The sequence below is a fragment of the Trichosurus vulpecula genome, chromosome 1, assembly GCF_011100635.1.
Source record: "Trichosurus vulpecula isolate mTriVul1 chromosome 1, mTriVul1.pri, whole genome shotgun sequence".
Lineage (NCBI taxonomy): Eukaryota > Metazoa > Chordata > Mammalia > Diprotodontia > Phalangeridae > Trichosurus > Trichosurus vulpecula.
Window position 1 is genome coordinate 74957764 of NC_050573.1, and position 15142 is coordinate 74972905.

Genomic DNA, 15142 nt, shown 5'->3' on the forward strand with positions numbered 1-15142 from the left:
CAGATAAGGACCGCTTGTTGGGTCATTCTAAAAGGGGATCCCAGTATCCCATAATAGTCAAAATAATGAGCAAGATCCACCCTTCCAGCCTTAGTCATCAGGGAGGAATGTGTCCAGTGTGGGCTGGGTGTGGACTGGCCACATAGGCCCTCCAGTCTGGCCAGTGAGAGCCCATTACCGAGAAAGGACATTGTTGCCCTGGGAGCTGGTGACAGCGGGAAGGCTGGGCAGAGCCTAGGGTCCTAATACTAGAATGGCATTTGGCCCGGCTCTATTTCCAGCCACTGAAACTCTTCCCCAGCTAGTTACTCTGGGAAATATTGAGGCAGGAAAATTTGAGGTGCATCTGGGGGACAGGGAAGGCAGAGAATAGAACAGAAACCTAACATCTTCTACCTTGTTGGGTCCTGCCCAATCACCCCCTTCATCATTTCTGATAATCCCCAAACCCAGAGCAAATCAGCTTCTGGGGTGTGCCTTCCAGAATTGCTCCTGGACCACTTTTAGAAGTGACTTAGTTTTTTCAGGCTGTTTCTTTGCCTCAGGACAGGGGTTCCTTGGACAGTGGTGACTGATGGGAAGAAGAATCATCTGAGGAAACTGGCCTCTGAGGTTCTCAGCTAATGATCCTGTTGCTTTCCTCAAGGGCTCCCACCCTCCTAATTATACACCTTTAAAACCTTTCCCTTAGTCTAGAGAAGGGAGGGAAAGGAAAGGACAGAGAGGTCTGAAGTAGGAAGGAAGAGGGAGGGAGGGATAGGAAAGGCAGAAGGGGAAGAGAAAAGGGAACTCAGAGCAAGGAGCTGGGAGGAGACCTTGGCTTTTGTCAGTCTCTCATTCTGATCTGGAGCAAGCTGGCGCTCTCTCTCTCTCTCTCTCTGTACATTTATAGTTAGCAACTGGCTGCCTGCCCTTCTAAGCTCTCCCAGTCTCTCTGTCTCTCCCCCGGCCACCTTTGATCCCACATGGCTGGGTAGGCCTGGGAGCTGATGCTGTCTGGATTTGGTGGTGGTGGTGGTGGGGCCCACAAGGAAGACTGTGGTGATTTTTACCTCTTCTCTCAGTTAAAGAGGCAACAGGAAGTGAGGGTGCTGTCAGGAGCCAGATGTTTGGGAGCCAGGAATCTAGGAAAAGCCACAGAAGGATCTTGGGGTGACCAAGCTGGAGCCTTTGACTAGGGAAGCAGCAGTGAGGGTGGGAGCTTGGGGGTAAGGACTGAAGCCCAATAAGCCCCTTTGTTCTTGTCTGAAGCTCCACCCCCAAATTCTAGACCCTCCCAACCTCATCCCCTGCCCGATTCTTCTCCCCCTCCTACAAGACTGTCCCTTCCATTACCCATCTGGCCCCTGGGGGCCTAAAGTTGTATGGTAGAGGGGGCAGTGTCTGTACCCACATCTGTTCCTGTCTCTTCCCCAACTCTGTCCCTATGGTCCTCTTTCTGTGGTCTGTCTCTGCCCTCAGCTCTCCTTCCACCTCTGTCTCTGTCAATCAATGCCCAGTGCCTTAGCAGTATAGTCTCTTCACTGGTGGGGGTGGGAGAAGGGGCTGAGGTTGGATCAGGGCCCCCTCCTGGGCCCCCCAGCCCGGCCAGACTGGCCTCGCCTGCCATTGTTTACTGCTGCCTAGCTCCAAGGAAACTTAACCCGACACAGTAATTTTATTTGGGAACTTCCAGTGGTTGCTATGGCAACCCCTAATTACGTCACAGGGGCTGAGATCCTGGGGGGAGATGGGGTAGAAGACCCCAACAGGGCCCCTAGTTAACTCTGTATGTACCAGTCTCTGGGCTCTGCCTGGGATGGCAGCTGGGCCCACAGATGTGCTACCAGATGCGGTTCTGGACGTTCTATGAATCTTCATAGATTTTCCCCAACCTCTTTAACCTGGGAAGTACCTTCTGAGCAGCTGGGACTTCCCCCTTCTGATGGCCCCAGTCTGTTGCAGTGGTATCTTGGTAACTTTTGGGGTAGGAACTGTCTGTCAATGAGTATTCTGGGAGGTAGTGAGTCAGCATCCAGGGAGGGTGGGTGGTGTGATGTGCAGGCATGGCAGGGGTGGGGGGCACTGAGCCCTATTCTCTCCTGACTCACCCTATGCCCTTGGTTAACGCCCAGCCACTGCCCTTCCCAGGGGATTCTTTGGGCCTGGCCACTGGGAATCTCACCAAAGATCCACTAGGGGCAGGGTTGGGTGAGTAGGGACTAGGGCCACATTGGGGCTTATGTACCCCTTTATATGTACCCTCATTACATTTGAGGCTGGGTTCTGAAATTCTGTCCCAGACCACCAAGAAAGTTTGGATCAGTAGCCGAAGCACTAGCTATCAGTCCAAAGAAACCTCAAGGTAAGGCGAGAAGAATCTGTTGCTCTCTGCCCCCATCCAGTGCCTCTGGTCCCCTAGGGGGAACAGTGCGTGAGCCAGACCCTTTTCCTTGTACTCTGAGATTCCAAGCCCAGGGGTGGGGAAGCATAGGCCCAGGCATTTCCCGGATGTGGGGAGTGGCTGGGGATCCCAGAGTAGATCCACAACATGGCTGGTTACCGGGACAACAGGCAGGCATGGGCCCCTTGGCATGGAGAAAACCAAGGCTGTCAAGGCAGTGGGGGTGGGCAGGGAGGCCAGGCTACAGTGCCTTCAGACTGGGCCATGGGCCCACTGCTGCTGCTCAGAACAGCGATAACCACAGTGACGTAGGTCCACCAAGCTGACTTCCTAAACCCCAGCCTGTTTGATGTCTCTGTATGCAACGTTGCCATGGGGCCCGGCGGGTCTGTGTGTAGGGTGTGTGTGTGAGAATGTGGTGTCTAAGTTCTGACCTGACACTCAAGAAGACACAAGGGGATCCCTAGGGCCAAGGAGTGCTGGGTCCCCTTTGATTTATCTCACTGTTCCTGGAGTGTCAGCTGATGGCCTAGTGATAGCCAGTATACTAACTCTAGTGATACCAAGTGATGGCCAGTATAGTGGTTGAGGGTGGGCTGGGATATAGGACAGGGGTGGTGGAGTGGTGGTGATGGAGGCAGAGAGGCTGTGAAGTGTCAGAGGTTATCCAGGCATGGAGAGGTTCTGTAGGGTGAGCAAGGTTTAGCTAGTTTGTACCTCAAACACAAAGACTGGCATTTGTGCCTCTAATCTGCAGAGTTCATGTAGTAGGGGAAGGAGGGTGGTTCTAGATGGGGAGTGAGGAAATGGCAGTGCAGTCCTTAGGGACTCCAGACACCAAGGATGAAAGGAGGGATGGGGAAGGGAATAAGGGGAGCAGGTGAGAGGTGGGGCAGGTGTGCCCTGGGGGCTTGGCCCCACCCTGAGTCGGGGAATTCTGTGCCATTCTCATTCTCCCCTTAGGCTCCTGGATGTTGGATTTGCTCCCCATCATGCCCCAACCTGTTGGGCACTGCCTACCAGGCACAGTCACTTGCCCTGGGCCACCATGGCAGAGGACACATAAGAGTGTTCATCTGGACCCCAAACCATCCTGTTTCAGGGCTCCCCTTTATGAAGGGGTTGTAGAATTCAGTTTGTGGGGAGGATAGAGGTTATCAGGTAGGCCAGATGCTAGTATGTCATGAGAACTCTAGAGGAAAACCTGCATACATATGTTGGGAGAAAGGGCCAGGCAGGGGTGACCAAGGCCATATCCTTCCCCACCAGGTACTATGGCAGTCCCACCCAAAGGCCATGAGACCTTTTCTTATGGCGACATGGTATCTCTACCCCACCCCCCCATATACAATTTTCTATTGTTGGTTCCTACAGTTTGGAGGGGAAAGGGAAGGAGAAAGGGAGTTGAATCTATATTGATCATAGCTGCTCTCCATTTCAACTTAAGTTGCTCCTCCCCATTAATCCCCAGGGCCCTCTAACTCCCACTGGGCCACTCCTTCTGCAGGAACCACCTTGGGCATTGTTCCTAGGCTCCCAGAGATGAGAGAGGTAAGTTGGTGGGTATGTCCTGATAGTGTACCTTGAGAGTACCTCTTTTCTACTGAGGATTCTGAATGTCCCTCCCCTGGCTTTAGGGCCCCCACCCCCCACCCCCACCTGCCAATTGTTAACCTGAGTAACTTGGCTTCCCTGAAACAATGGTGCAGTTTTTCTCCCCCACTACCCACAGGACAGGACACAAAGCTCTTGGAGGGCCTTCCCAGTACCAAGGCTATGGCTTGTGAATGTCCTACAGGCTCTGGGAATGAGGTGGGGAGACAAAAAAAAAATCAATGGGCTAATAGATGGCTCTTGTTCTCCAAGAAGCCAGGGTATGTAGATGTGAGAAAAGGAAGGAGAGATTACTGAAATAGAATGAGAGGGAAAAGGGAGTACCAGGACCAGGTCCCATCCAAGCTTAAAGTGGTGTCATCCAAAAAGCACAGAGGACCTGTGTTTGGAGCCAGAGGACCGGGCTCTGTTAATGACAACTTATACTGGGCACTAAAGTTGTCCTTTGGAACCTTATGGAAACAAAGAAGTGACCCTGACTCTTGAAGACTGAGCTGGCTGGCTGGAAGCTCAGGAAGGCAGGGTTACCGAGTTGGATTCCTTTGAGCACAGCACAGGCCTGGTGATGGACCATTGTCTGAAGAACAGCTTAGCTAAATTTGGAGAATCTCATCAAAATGCTGGCTGCAGAGTGATGAATTTTTGGGTCATAGAGGAGTTTCTATATGCACTGGTGGAGGATGAACAAAATCACTGAATTATTCAAGAAGACTTTGGCTGTCATTTCATTCCTCTGGGCCTCAGTTTCTTCACCTGCAAAATGAGAGGTTTGAGACCAGATGGTGGCTAAGGTCTCTTCCACTCTTGGATTTATGGTCCTCAGCTTGTGAAATATCTGGCTGGATAAAAAGCTGAAGGCCCATTGGGACAGGTCAATGAGGAAAGGCTCAGAGCCTTCGGAATCCTCAGTCCAGGATAGACAGTACCTCTTTGAAGAGCAAGGAAACATGGGTTTCTTAAGTTTGCAGGGAAGAGTGTGCCAGGGTTAAGAAAGGAGGAGCAACACCTACTCCTAGAATCAACGATGCCAGTCACCCAGTGGCAGGCCCTGAGGTCCAAGGCAGTGAAAGATACAGACTGAGGAAAAGAGAGACACGGAAGGAGCTGGCGGAAGGAGAGTTGGAGGCAGGGAAAGAAACAGGGAAGGGTCAAAATAAGGAATAGCAATTGGGACACAGATGGGGCGGGAGAGTTTGGGACAGGGACAACAGAAACAGGAAAAAACCTATAGGCTGTGATCATCGATGCAAAGGCCGGGAAAGAGTTGGGAGTGACAGAATCATCCACAGGGCAGAGCTGGTGACAGAGGTAGCTGCGTTAATTAGGGATATGGAAAGAGTTGGGAGCAAGGCGTGTAGTAGTAAAAAACGGTGAAAGGGCTGACGGAGGCGAAGGCAGAAACGGAGGCAGGGGAAAAGTTAGTGACGGGGTCGGAGTCAGATTTAGGGCCAGGTGAAGACACCGAAGGCCTAGGGGACTCACTTAAGAACAGTTAGGGGTAGACACTGAGAGCAGGTCAGAGCTGGCCACAAGGGTCGAGGACTGGGTCCGGGGATGGGCCGTGGGCCTGAGGGGCGCGGTACAGAGGAGGCAGGAGGCGGGCTCTGCTCTGGGTCCCCAGGACAGTGGCGGCGGCCCCGCCCCTCCCGTCCCGCCCCCACCCCTCCCTCCCGGCTCCCTCCTTCTCCCTCTCCCCGGCGGTAATGAGGAGGGAGGAGACGGCGAAGGTTTTAAAAAGGATTTCTCCTTCGAGCCGGACAGCCAGTGACTAGGGTGGGGACCAGTCGCTAGGCCTGCCCCCTGTTTGCCCCCGGCCCGTCCGTCTCCTACTTTGGCCGCCCGCTCCTGGAGCTCGGAGGCTCGACCCGGTAAGTGGAAGAGGGAGCGGTCGTCACTACTTTTCCTGGGACTGACTTCTTGGCGGGAGGAGCGGGCTACAGGCCGGGTCGGGCCAGGCCAAGGAGGCCCGGCGGGGCAAAAGTGGGTATGGGGGCGGGCCGGGGTGGCTGCCCCGGGAAGGGTGTGGGCCCCCTGGAGGGCGGCGGGCAAGGAAAGGAAGGGCGCTATGTCCGGGGCGCCCTCGCCTGCTTTGGGCGCTCTCCCTAGCCCTCCCGCCTCCGCCCCTGGCACGGTCCTCAGTCCCGGGCTGGCACCGAGACTGAGGGGGAGGAGGGCATGGGCGCGGGCGCCTGAAGCCAAGTCTCCCCCGTCTGCTTAGCGGGACAGGCGGCGTGGTCCGCCAGTCCTGGGACCCTGGCCGGGCGCCTGGAGACAGAAGAGACCCCGGCGCGGTGCGTGCCCCTCAGAGAGCTTGGGGTTCTCCTGGGGGCCACCCAGGCTCCGGAAGCACTGGTCCCCTCCCCCATCCACGGCCCCAACTCCTTTCAAGTTCTTTAAGGGCCGCCCCACCCAGCCGCGACTGGTTGTGAGAAGGGGCAGACGTTGCGCAAAAGCCTTGGGGCAGGAATCTGGGGGTGGGGGGATGTGCTCTTGAGGGTGTAGGGAGATTCCATCCTGGGCTTTCCTCTAAGGACCTGGTGCCGGATGGGGAGCGGGGGAAGGGGGTGTCAGTGCTGTCCAGAGCATTCCCTCTCTCCCCCATTTCTAGCTGGAGCTCTTTCCTAACAGGACCCCCCCCCCCCCCCACACACACAACCTGGAGCTGAGTCTATCTGTGCTGTAATTCTGTCTGTCTGTTTGTGTGACTAAACCACCAGGGGTCAGGTAGGGTCTCACGGAAGGCTGGCTCAGGTATGAGCTTGAGAGGGGTTTTAGAGGGAGGTGACAGTGAATCTTGGGCCAAATTTCCCCTCATTCACGATGGATTTAAGACTCTGGATCACTTATAGCTTGAGTGGGTGTCTTCGGTTTTCCTGGGGTGGGAGTGGTAAAAATGCTCTCAGGCCATATCCAGGCTTGGGTGTGGTCTATCAAAGACCACCCATTGACACCTCCCTGGTCAACTTGACCCAAGTCCTCAACTCCTAAGGGGTCAGGATTGAGAGCAATCTGCATAGAGGGGCCCCCCCCCCACTCCAGGAGGGTTTGGGGTTGAACCCAGGTGGACTGTTATGTAGTTCCCCTCAACCCCACATGCCTGTGACAACTTGTAGAAGGAAAAATTTCCTTTCAGGGTGTTGTGTAGTGATGAGAGCACTGGATTTGGAGTCAGGAGACCTGGATTCGAATCCATGTTCTGACAGTAACTGTCTGACCTTGAACTTAGAATCACTGAACTTCTCTGAGCTTGCTTCTCCATCTGCAAAGCTTAGATGAGAATACTTGTGCCACCAAACTGTGTCCAAGTACCATACAGAAGTATAGGGTGTTGTCTTCCCTAAAGCCTCCAAGCTGGGGAGATCTTTTGCCACTTGAGAGGCTGAGGACGCTCACTCTCCTCGGTATGGTGTGTCCTCTCTTGCAGGCATCCCAGTGGGGACCAGGGATGTTCAGGGTTTAAGATGACACACCTGTGGTGTCAGGAACCTTGCTCCCCCCTCTTCTTTAGGGAAGGAAGTGACTGGTTCAAGGTCATGAATGAAGGCCCTGCCTTGTGTCCAGGAAGATGACTCCACAGTCTAGAGCCCCAACACCAGCTTAGCCCTTGGGTACAGATAATGGAGAAGCTGGGGGAGGGAAGAGGGTTGAGGCCAAGATTTCGATCCCCATGTGATCCACTTACCTTCACACAGGGAAAAACTGATCCATGACCCTAAACTGATCTTCTAACCTTGGCCTCAGACTGACTGCTAACCCTGGCACATGACAAATCCATCCTTGTTTAAAATAGGACCTGGTGTGAGAGTCTGGATGGCTACATTCAGTACATCACTGTAGGGGCCACAGCTCTGAGCTAGTATCCTGCTGGTGGGGGTGCTGGAGGACGTTTGGGGGCACGGGATATGCTGTGTCTATGAAGATAAATAACTCAGCTTTGGGTCTTGAGGCAGGGGTGGAGGCCCCCAGGTTGTCTTAATTCCTCTCCCCACCCCCAGTTCCTAAGTCCCCAGACTCCCCCCCTCTGCCTGTTCTCCCAGAAGGAAAAGCAACTTTTCCTGTCTGGGCTCTGAGGCAGGGGGAGGGTGCTGGGGCACCTCTCCTTGATTTAAAGACACAGCTTTCTGGATCCCACACTGAGGATTCACATACTTCGGAGTATATGGGCCTGGGATCCAGGCTAAGGCCTTCCTGCTTCCCCCCTCTGCTGGCCCCCTTGAGGTTTGCTTTGCTCCCCAGCTGCCCTGCTCTCACCACACCCCCAACCCCCTGTTCAGAAGCTCCTGATTTACAGGGTCAGCCCTAGGGAAACTATGCCAGACTCCTGACACACACAGGACACATACGTGATCGGGCAAGTCCTCGGGGGTGGGGTCTACATGGACCTAATTTCCTTTGGTGCACATTTCTCTGAACATTGACACTAAGATCATCAACCTTGGGGGGCAGCTCTGGACACCTTGGGGCCCACCCGATGCCTGTCACAACTGGAGACCAGATGTTCCGAGATGGATACAGCTGCAATGCCCGCCTCCCCCATCCCCCCAAGCCTGTGGATTAATTGGCTTCTTTGGTACAGGGAGTGGAGGAGGGGAGGCAGTCTGCCCTTCCATCCACCCTGGGGGTAATAGACTTTTGTAGATCTCAAAGCATGCTTTGAACAAAACCACACCCCAGAGCCTTTTCTAAATGTCTTCTATAAAGCTGTTGGGATGGTGAACCCTCTCTCTTTATCGAACCCTTGTTCTGGCATGCACAAAAAGGATGCTGGGTGGGAGGGGGAAGGCATTCCTTAGAACAATCCCAGACCCTGTGTGCCCTGAACCTTCTTCACTAATGTCTGTAATCCAGCCCTCCCCCCCCCCCAAGGTGAGGCTATCTTGCCCCACTGGGAACCACTTACCACTAACCCCATCCTTCTGACACGTGGTCTTCCTTTTCCCAGTTTGAATTTATCTTGATGTTCAGGCTTGGCTTCATCCTGAATCCACTGTGTGGTCTTTAATGTGCCTCTGAACTTTTCTGGTCTTGGAGGTCTCCACCTGTAAAGTAGAAAGTACACAGTAAGCCGATGGATGGGAAAGTACATTGAGTGCCAAGGCTTGGGTCTGCTTTATCCTTTCCAGTCCAGGGTTTCCCCATTTTCCCTCTCTGAAGAAGCTAACTGAATTTCTAGTCTTCCTACAGGTGAAGATAGTGCTTCTAGAAGTTGGGTATCCTAGGTCAGTGGAGGGCAGACTTGGTGTCCTTGGGTGAAAGTAGAGGCGGAGGCCCTATGGACTCTAGGACCTTGGTTGGGGTCTATCACCCTAAAATGATGTTGGGAGCTGATACCACTTTTGAGTGTGGTCATTTCAAGCACTAGTCCTGGGCAAAGATGGCATCAGATTCCTTAGCATGTCCAGACTTGGCACTGAGGGTTTCCCCAGCATGCAAATGTTGGGTGGCGTTTGTTCTTTAGGAAAATCTGACCTTCCAGATGGAATTGTCCTTGTATTTCTGGGAGCTTCAGAGAAGGTTTCCTGGTGGGAGGAGGTCCAAGGGATAGGGTCTTAGGGAATCAGGGTTCTGAGGATGCTTACAGACCCAGTTTTAACTAGTGGCACAGGCCTAAGGAACTGCCCCACCCCAGACTTGGATCTTAGAACCAGGTTCAAAAAGTTGTAATTCATGACTTAGGAAAAGGGGGAGTGGGGCATAGCTCTGGCTACTTCTCTGGCTCAGGAAAATCCTCCTAGAGCTCCTGCCCTGAAATTTGACTTGAAAGACTGGGAATGGGACCTTTATATGATAGCAAAGCAAGGAATATGCTGGCCCCTGAGATCTCCAGCTGTTTTATCAGAGGCTAGAGTGACAATGAAGGGGGTGGGTCGGAGGGAGAAGTCCTTCTCACTGGGGAATCAAATTTAGGCCTGTCCTGGGCTTATCTTAGCATGTAGGGAGGGATGAGGGGTTGGAGATCTGTTCACTCTTCAAAGGGAACCTGGCTGTGTTGCCCCACCAAGAGATCATGAGGGTGGAGTAGATGGAGTGGGAACTGTGGCTTTGCCTGGTTTTCCTATTTATATAGTGATTCAGACCCCATGGTGACTCTCCTCACCAAAAAGAAAAAAAAAGACCCTATAGTAACTGTAGCCTGGGTGCAAGCCAGGAAAGAGGCTCTCAGGTAAGCTGCCCTCTGATCTAGGCAGGTTTCCCTGTTGGGAGATCACCCATTCTGGCTCTCTTTACTCTCCAGCATGACAGCCTTTTCCAGTGTAGCTGGTCAGGCCCCACCTTGGGGGAGGAGGGGAGCACTGCTTCGCAAGCTGTCCAGTGGGAGGGAGGTTGAGGGGAATGATTTCCAGTCAGAGGCCCCATTCTAAAGGGAAGGGTAATGGTTGGGGAAATAGCCCCAGGAGGGTTCCCCTTGTTAGATCTGCTGTGTGGGCCCCAGCTCCTGCTTTGTGGTGTCTCTGCTGAGGATCTAAGCCCATTAGTCTGAAGTGTTAGTGACAGGCCTGGCCCTGTGGCCCAAGACCAGGCAGCCAGGCTGAGGCAGGGTGGAGCCTGGATGGTTTGGTATTTTCCAATCCAGCCCAGGGAGTGGGTGGAAAGTATGTGGGGACAGGGTTTGGAGGCAGCACTGGAAACTGCCCCTGATTCATCCTTGGGAGCCTGAGTAGGGGGAACTTTGGATGTGCCTGTGTACATATCTGTCTTGTGGTCACTCTTGTGTCCTGCCTTCTCTCTTCACACTTTCCTGGGAGCTTCATTTAAAATATCCTCCATTCTAGACTGGGCCTGCCACCTCTAAGCTATTCCCTTGCCCTGGGCCCCCACCTGCCTATTCGCTGGGCCTGGGGCCTAAATGGAGACAAGTGTCCTGTCCCTATCTCGCTGGACCAAGGTCAAGGTCATTGAGGTCCAGTGGAGCAGGGCTGTGAGGGGTAGGGAGCTTTGGAGGAGAAGCCTGTCTTGTCTGCTGGGACAGGGTGGGCCTTGGCCAGGTTCATGGCTGTGTGCAGGGGAAACCCCACAGGAAACGGGCCGGGCCAGATGGCCGCCCTTCCCGTTCTGTCCTGTTCCCCAGGACACCAATGTGCTGCCTCACTTCCGGAGGCAGCTTGGGGCAGGGCGGGTGTTGGGAGGCAGGAGTCAGGAAGCTGGGGGGTCTCTGTTTCCAGCCCATTCCTAGCTGGACTAAACTTTGCCCAGCTCCTTCAATATTCATCTTGGGAAAAGAAGTATCCTAGATTGTTAGTGTCTTAAGGTGAAGGGTAGAGGCTACTGGCTATCTTTCCCCAAATACTAATCCTACTTGGGAGTGGCATCTTTTCGCCACCCATTGGATCTGTTGCTCCTTGCTCTCTGGGGCTTCTCCCTAAGGGTGCCCTACTGGCTTTAGGCATGGCTAGCTAAACCCATAGGCAAGGAGATGTTAGGAAAGGAGTACCTTTGAATATGAATCCCCCCAAAAGGACCATGCTCCACCAGGGAGAGGATTAAGGCCCAGCCGTGGGGCCATGACAGAAGCTGGGGGGAGGTCCTGGTGGTTTCCTCCTCCTCTTTGGGCTTCTAGGAAACGGCGCCAGCTGGTGTGAGATCACTTCCTCACCCTGCCTGCCTGCCGCCCGATTTCTCTTCCTCTCTCCCTAGCCTTGTTTGGCCTGCCCAGCTGGAGAGGGAGGATATGTCTTCCTTCTGCTGGGGATCTCTACCCATTGGGGTTGGGGGCCAGGACCTCAGGAGAGAGTGGAAGGGAAAGCTGGTATCCAGGACTTTGGGAACCCTAGGTCCTTCCAGTCTCCCAAGGCATGCCCCCTCCCCGCCCAACCTTCACCAGAGGTCAGTCGTTTTCTGTTCTTTCCACCAACTGCTTCTGCACATCTGATTTTCTTTTCCTGCAGAGGGGGAGCTTTATCCAGATGTGTACCTCTGGAAGAATTCCTTGGCCCCTGTTTTGGATCTAGGATTACTAGAACTAGAGGGACTTCTGACCCCTAACTGTCTAAGCCCCTGCCTGGGGAAAGGGCTCCATCCCAGATTGGGGGCTGGGATATTTAGGCTGGCAGAGAGCATTCCCTCTGGGCCCAAGAGGGAAAGATCACAGGATCACAGTGCCATAGCTGGAAGGGACCTTAGAAGGCCTCTGGTCTAATCCTCTAATTTTACAGATGAGGAAACCGGAGCCCCGAGAGGCTTGTGAAGGCAGGAGGAAGGCTGATTCTGCCCTATATTATCGGGATCTGGGTGAACCGTTGATACTTTTTTCCTTCTTTTTCATTGTCTTTGTTCTCTCCTCCCTAGGTGTGAGCTTCCTCGACAGTCCTGGACCCAGCACCCCCGAGCCTTGGCCGGCTGGGGTTCCTGGGGATGGGATTTGATTACTGCCACAAATCACATTGCCAGGGATTTCCAACTGACCACTGGCCCTGCTGCTGGAGCTGCCAGGTCCACTACTAGTGTGTGCATGTGGGTGCATATTTGTGGGACAATGGAGCCCAAAGGAGTGAGCCCCCCAGCCCAGCCTGGCCTGAGGAGCAGGACTTAGCTGCCTTGTGAACAGAGTCAGCATCATATTGTGTTCACAGTGGCTAAGTTCCGCCCCCCTTGCCCCCCTACCCTTGGCCGCCTTGCTCTTCATCCAGTCTGTCTCACTGGGCTCTGCCTCCTGTGCCTACTGAGCTGAAACACAGTTGCTTTGGATAAACTGGCTCAGTTCAGCAGGAACAGGAGTCTGGCCCTCTCCTGGAGACACCTGCCCTATGACCCCGAGAGCGGGGAAGGCTGGAAGGGCCCCCAGGTCCAGTGGTGAGATGGAGGGGCTGCCTTCAGCTCCTGCAGGAGTACTGACTTCATAGCTTTGTGTGTCTAGTGTCCAAAGGGATCTGAAGACTGCCTGGGCAGCTTCCTGGCTTTGTGGTGAGAGCTGAGGGACCAGAAGAAGAAGACTTGGCAGAGCTAAAGGGATGCAGAGACCTACTGAACCTAATGTACATTCTATGCAGCATTTCGGCAAGCTCAGATTATATCTTCCAAATTCCTACTCTTGCTAACACTCCCAATTTAGATGAGAGATTCTTAGCCTGGGCTTTCCCCTGAGCCACAAGGAACAGCAAAGGGATACCCCCTGCCTTAGTTTCTTTCTTTCCATCCCACACCCTAGGCCTAGTATCCATCTCCTTTTCCCTGCTTAGGGTTGGCAAGTTACTCAAGAAGAAATGATTCCACACCCCTGCCCCAAGACCGTTAAGTGCCAGCCTTGGGCTTCTAGAATGAGGCTGTCCTCACTCAAATGGCCCTCCAGTTTCATGGACCGTGTAGAGCATCCCCAGAGCGGAAGCCGTTTATGAGGCCAGGGGCTTTTCTCTTGAACCCTCCCCTTCTAAGGCATCCCTACTTGCCTTGACCTCTAGGGAGAGAGGGGAAGGGAAAGGTATAGGCCGTGCTCCCAGGGGTAAAGGAACAGTGGCTACAAAAGCTTCTCTCTTCAACCAGGTTACTCCCAAGCTCCAAGAACTGCAGCCCCATGAGACTTGGATTGATTCCCACAGCCTCACTGCTGCTTCCAATGGAGGATGTATTTCTGACTCTCTCCTATCTCCATCCTTAAAGTGCACATCGTCATAGTACCTTAAGTACCTTCCTCTACTCTGAGTGTATATATGTGATAAAGGCAGGAAGGAGCCTGGGCCATTCTTCTCCAGGAAGTGGCTCCTGTTCTAAGAGATGGGCTACTCTGCCTCTGCATAAATTGGGATTTAGACCATAGTTACTGGAGAGTCTGGGATGCCAGTGGAGCCTCCTGAGTGACCCATTATTCCCATCCAAGGATCAAAGAGAGGCTGAAAATCTAGGTAGGAAAGTGAGGAATGAATGAACCTTCAACTACTTTGGGGCTCAACAACTAACATACACACAGGCAGGAAAGGGAATGCTGTATGTCTGCTCTAAACCCAAGGTCCAATTAAAGTTTACTCAAGCTCAGGCCCAGCACCTCAGGAAGGTTTTGGTTCTGTTCTTCCTTTGAATTCTGAGTCCCTTCTTACTGAGTTGGTTCTCCATAACGTGGGGCTCATTTTCCCTCCAGAGATGCCCTTAGCAGGACTGGGGGGACCAAGAGATTGAAGGCACTAGGCGACACAGAATCTGGGGAGCTGCGTGGTATGAAGGGGCCAGGGGACCAGGGGGAGGAAGGAGCTGGTGGATTGAGGGGGCTGGGAGAGGTAAGAGATTAAAGAATTGAGGGAATAAGGGGATGAGGAAGGTGGGGTCAGGAAGTTGGGAGAAATGGGGGGACCTAGTACCTGTAGGGACAAAGGATGAGGCTGAGGAGGATGGAGCAGTATGCTGGGGGATGCAGAGGACTTTGCTATTGAGGGGTGGGTGTTGAGAGGATGTGAGGGAGAGCTATTGATAAGAGGGATGTGGGGGACAGGTGGAAGATGGGGGAGAGATTGAGATAGAAGGGATGTGGGGAGCAGGTAATAGAGGGGATGGGGGACAGGTGATAGAGGGGATGGGAGTACAGGTCATAGAGAGCATGGGGGACAGGTGATAGAGGGATGGGGGGCAGGTGATAAGAGGGATGGAGGGGATGGGGGGCGGGGCAGGTAATAAGAGAGATGGAAGGGCAGGTGATAGAGGGGATGGGGGAAGGCGATAGAAGCATGGGGGGACAGGAGATGGAGGGGATGGGGGGGCAGATGATAGGATGGGGAGCAGATGATAGAGGGATGGGGGACAGGAGATAGTGGGGATGGAGGGACAGGTGATAGAGGGGATGGGGGAAGGCGATAGAAGCATGGGGGGACAGGAGATAGAGGGGATGGGGGCAGGTGATAGGATGGGGAGCAGATGATAGAGGGATGGGGGACAGGAGATAGAGGGGATGGGGGACAAGTGATGGATGGGGGGCAGGTGACAGAGGGGATAGGGGGGGCAGGCGCTCCCCGGCCCCGCCCTCGCATTAAGGGGCAGGCGCCGACGCCAGGGCGAGCCCTACCTGCAGCCCGGCGTTCCCACAGGCGCTGCTCGCAGAGGAGGCGGCCTCCGCTCTCGGCCCTGACGGACGGCTCGGCGAGCCAATGGCAGCGCGTCCCGCGCCGCGTCCCGCCTCGCCCGCGGATGTGGCTGCGGCCGGTGCCTTTGCGGTCGCGGTGTCGG

At 54.1% G+C, this 15142-nt stretch overlaps 1 long non-coding RNA gene across 1 annotated transcript; it reads left to right on the forward strand.

Moving 5' to 3' along the window:
- The first annotated feature begins 5779 nt into the window (after positions 1-5779).
- LOC118833162 lies at positions 5780-13750 on the forward strand. Its single transcript, XR_005009289.1, has 3 exons — positions 5780-5865; positions 12284-12427; positions 12852-13750. It is a non-coding gene; the product is annotated as an uncharacterized LOC118833162 (long non-coding RNA).
- The last annotated feature ends 1392 nt before the right edge of the window (positions 13751-15142 follow it).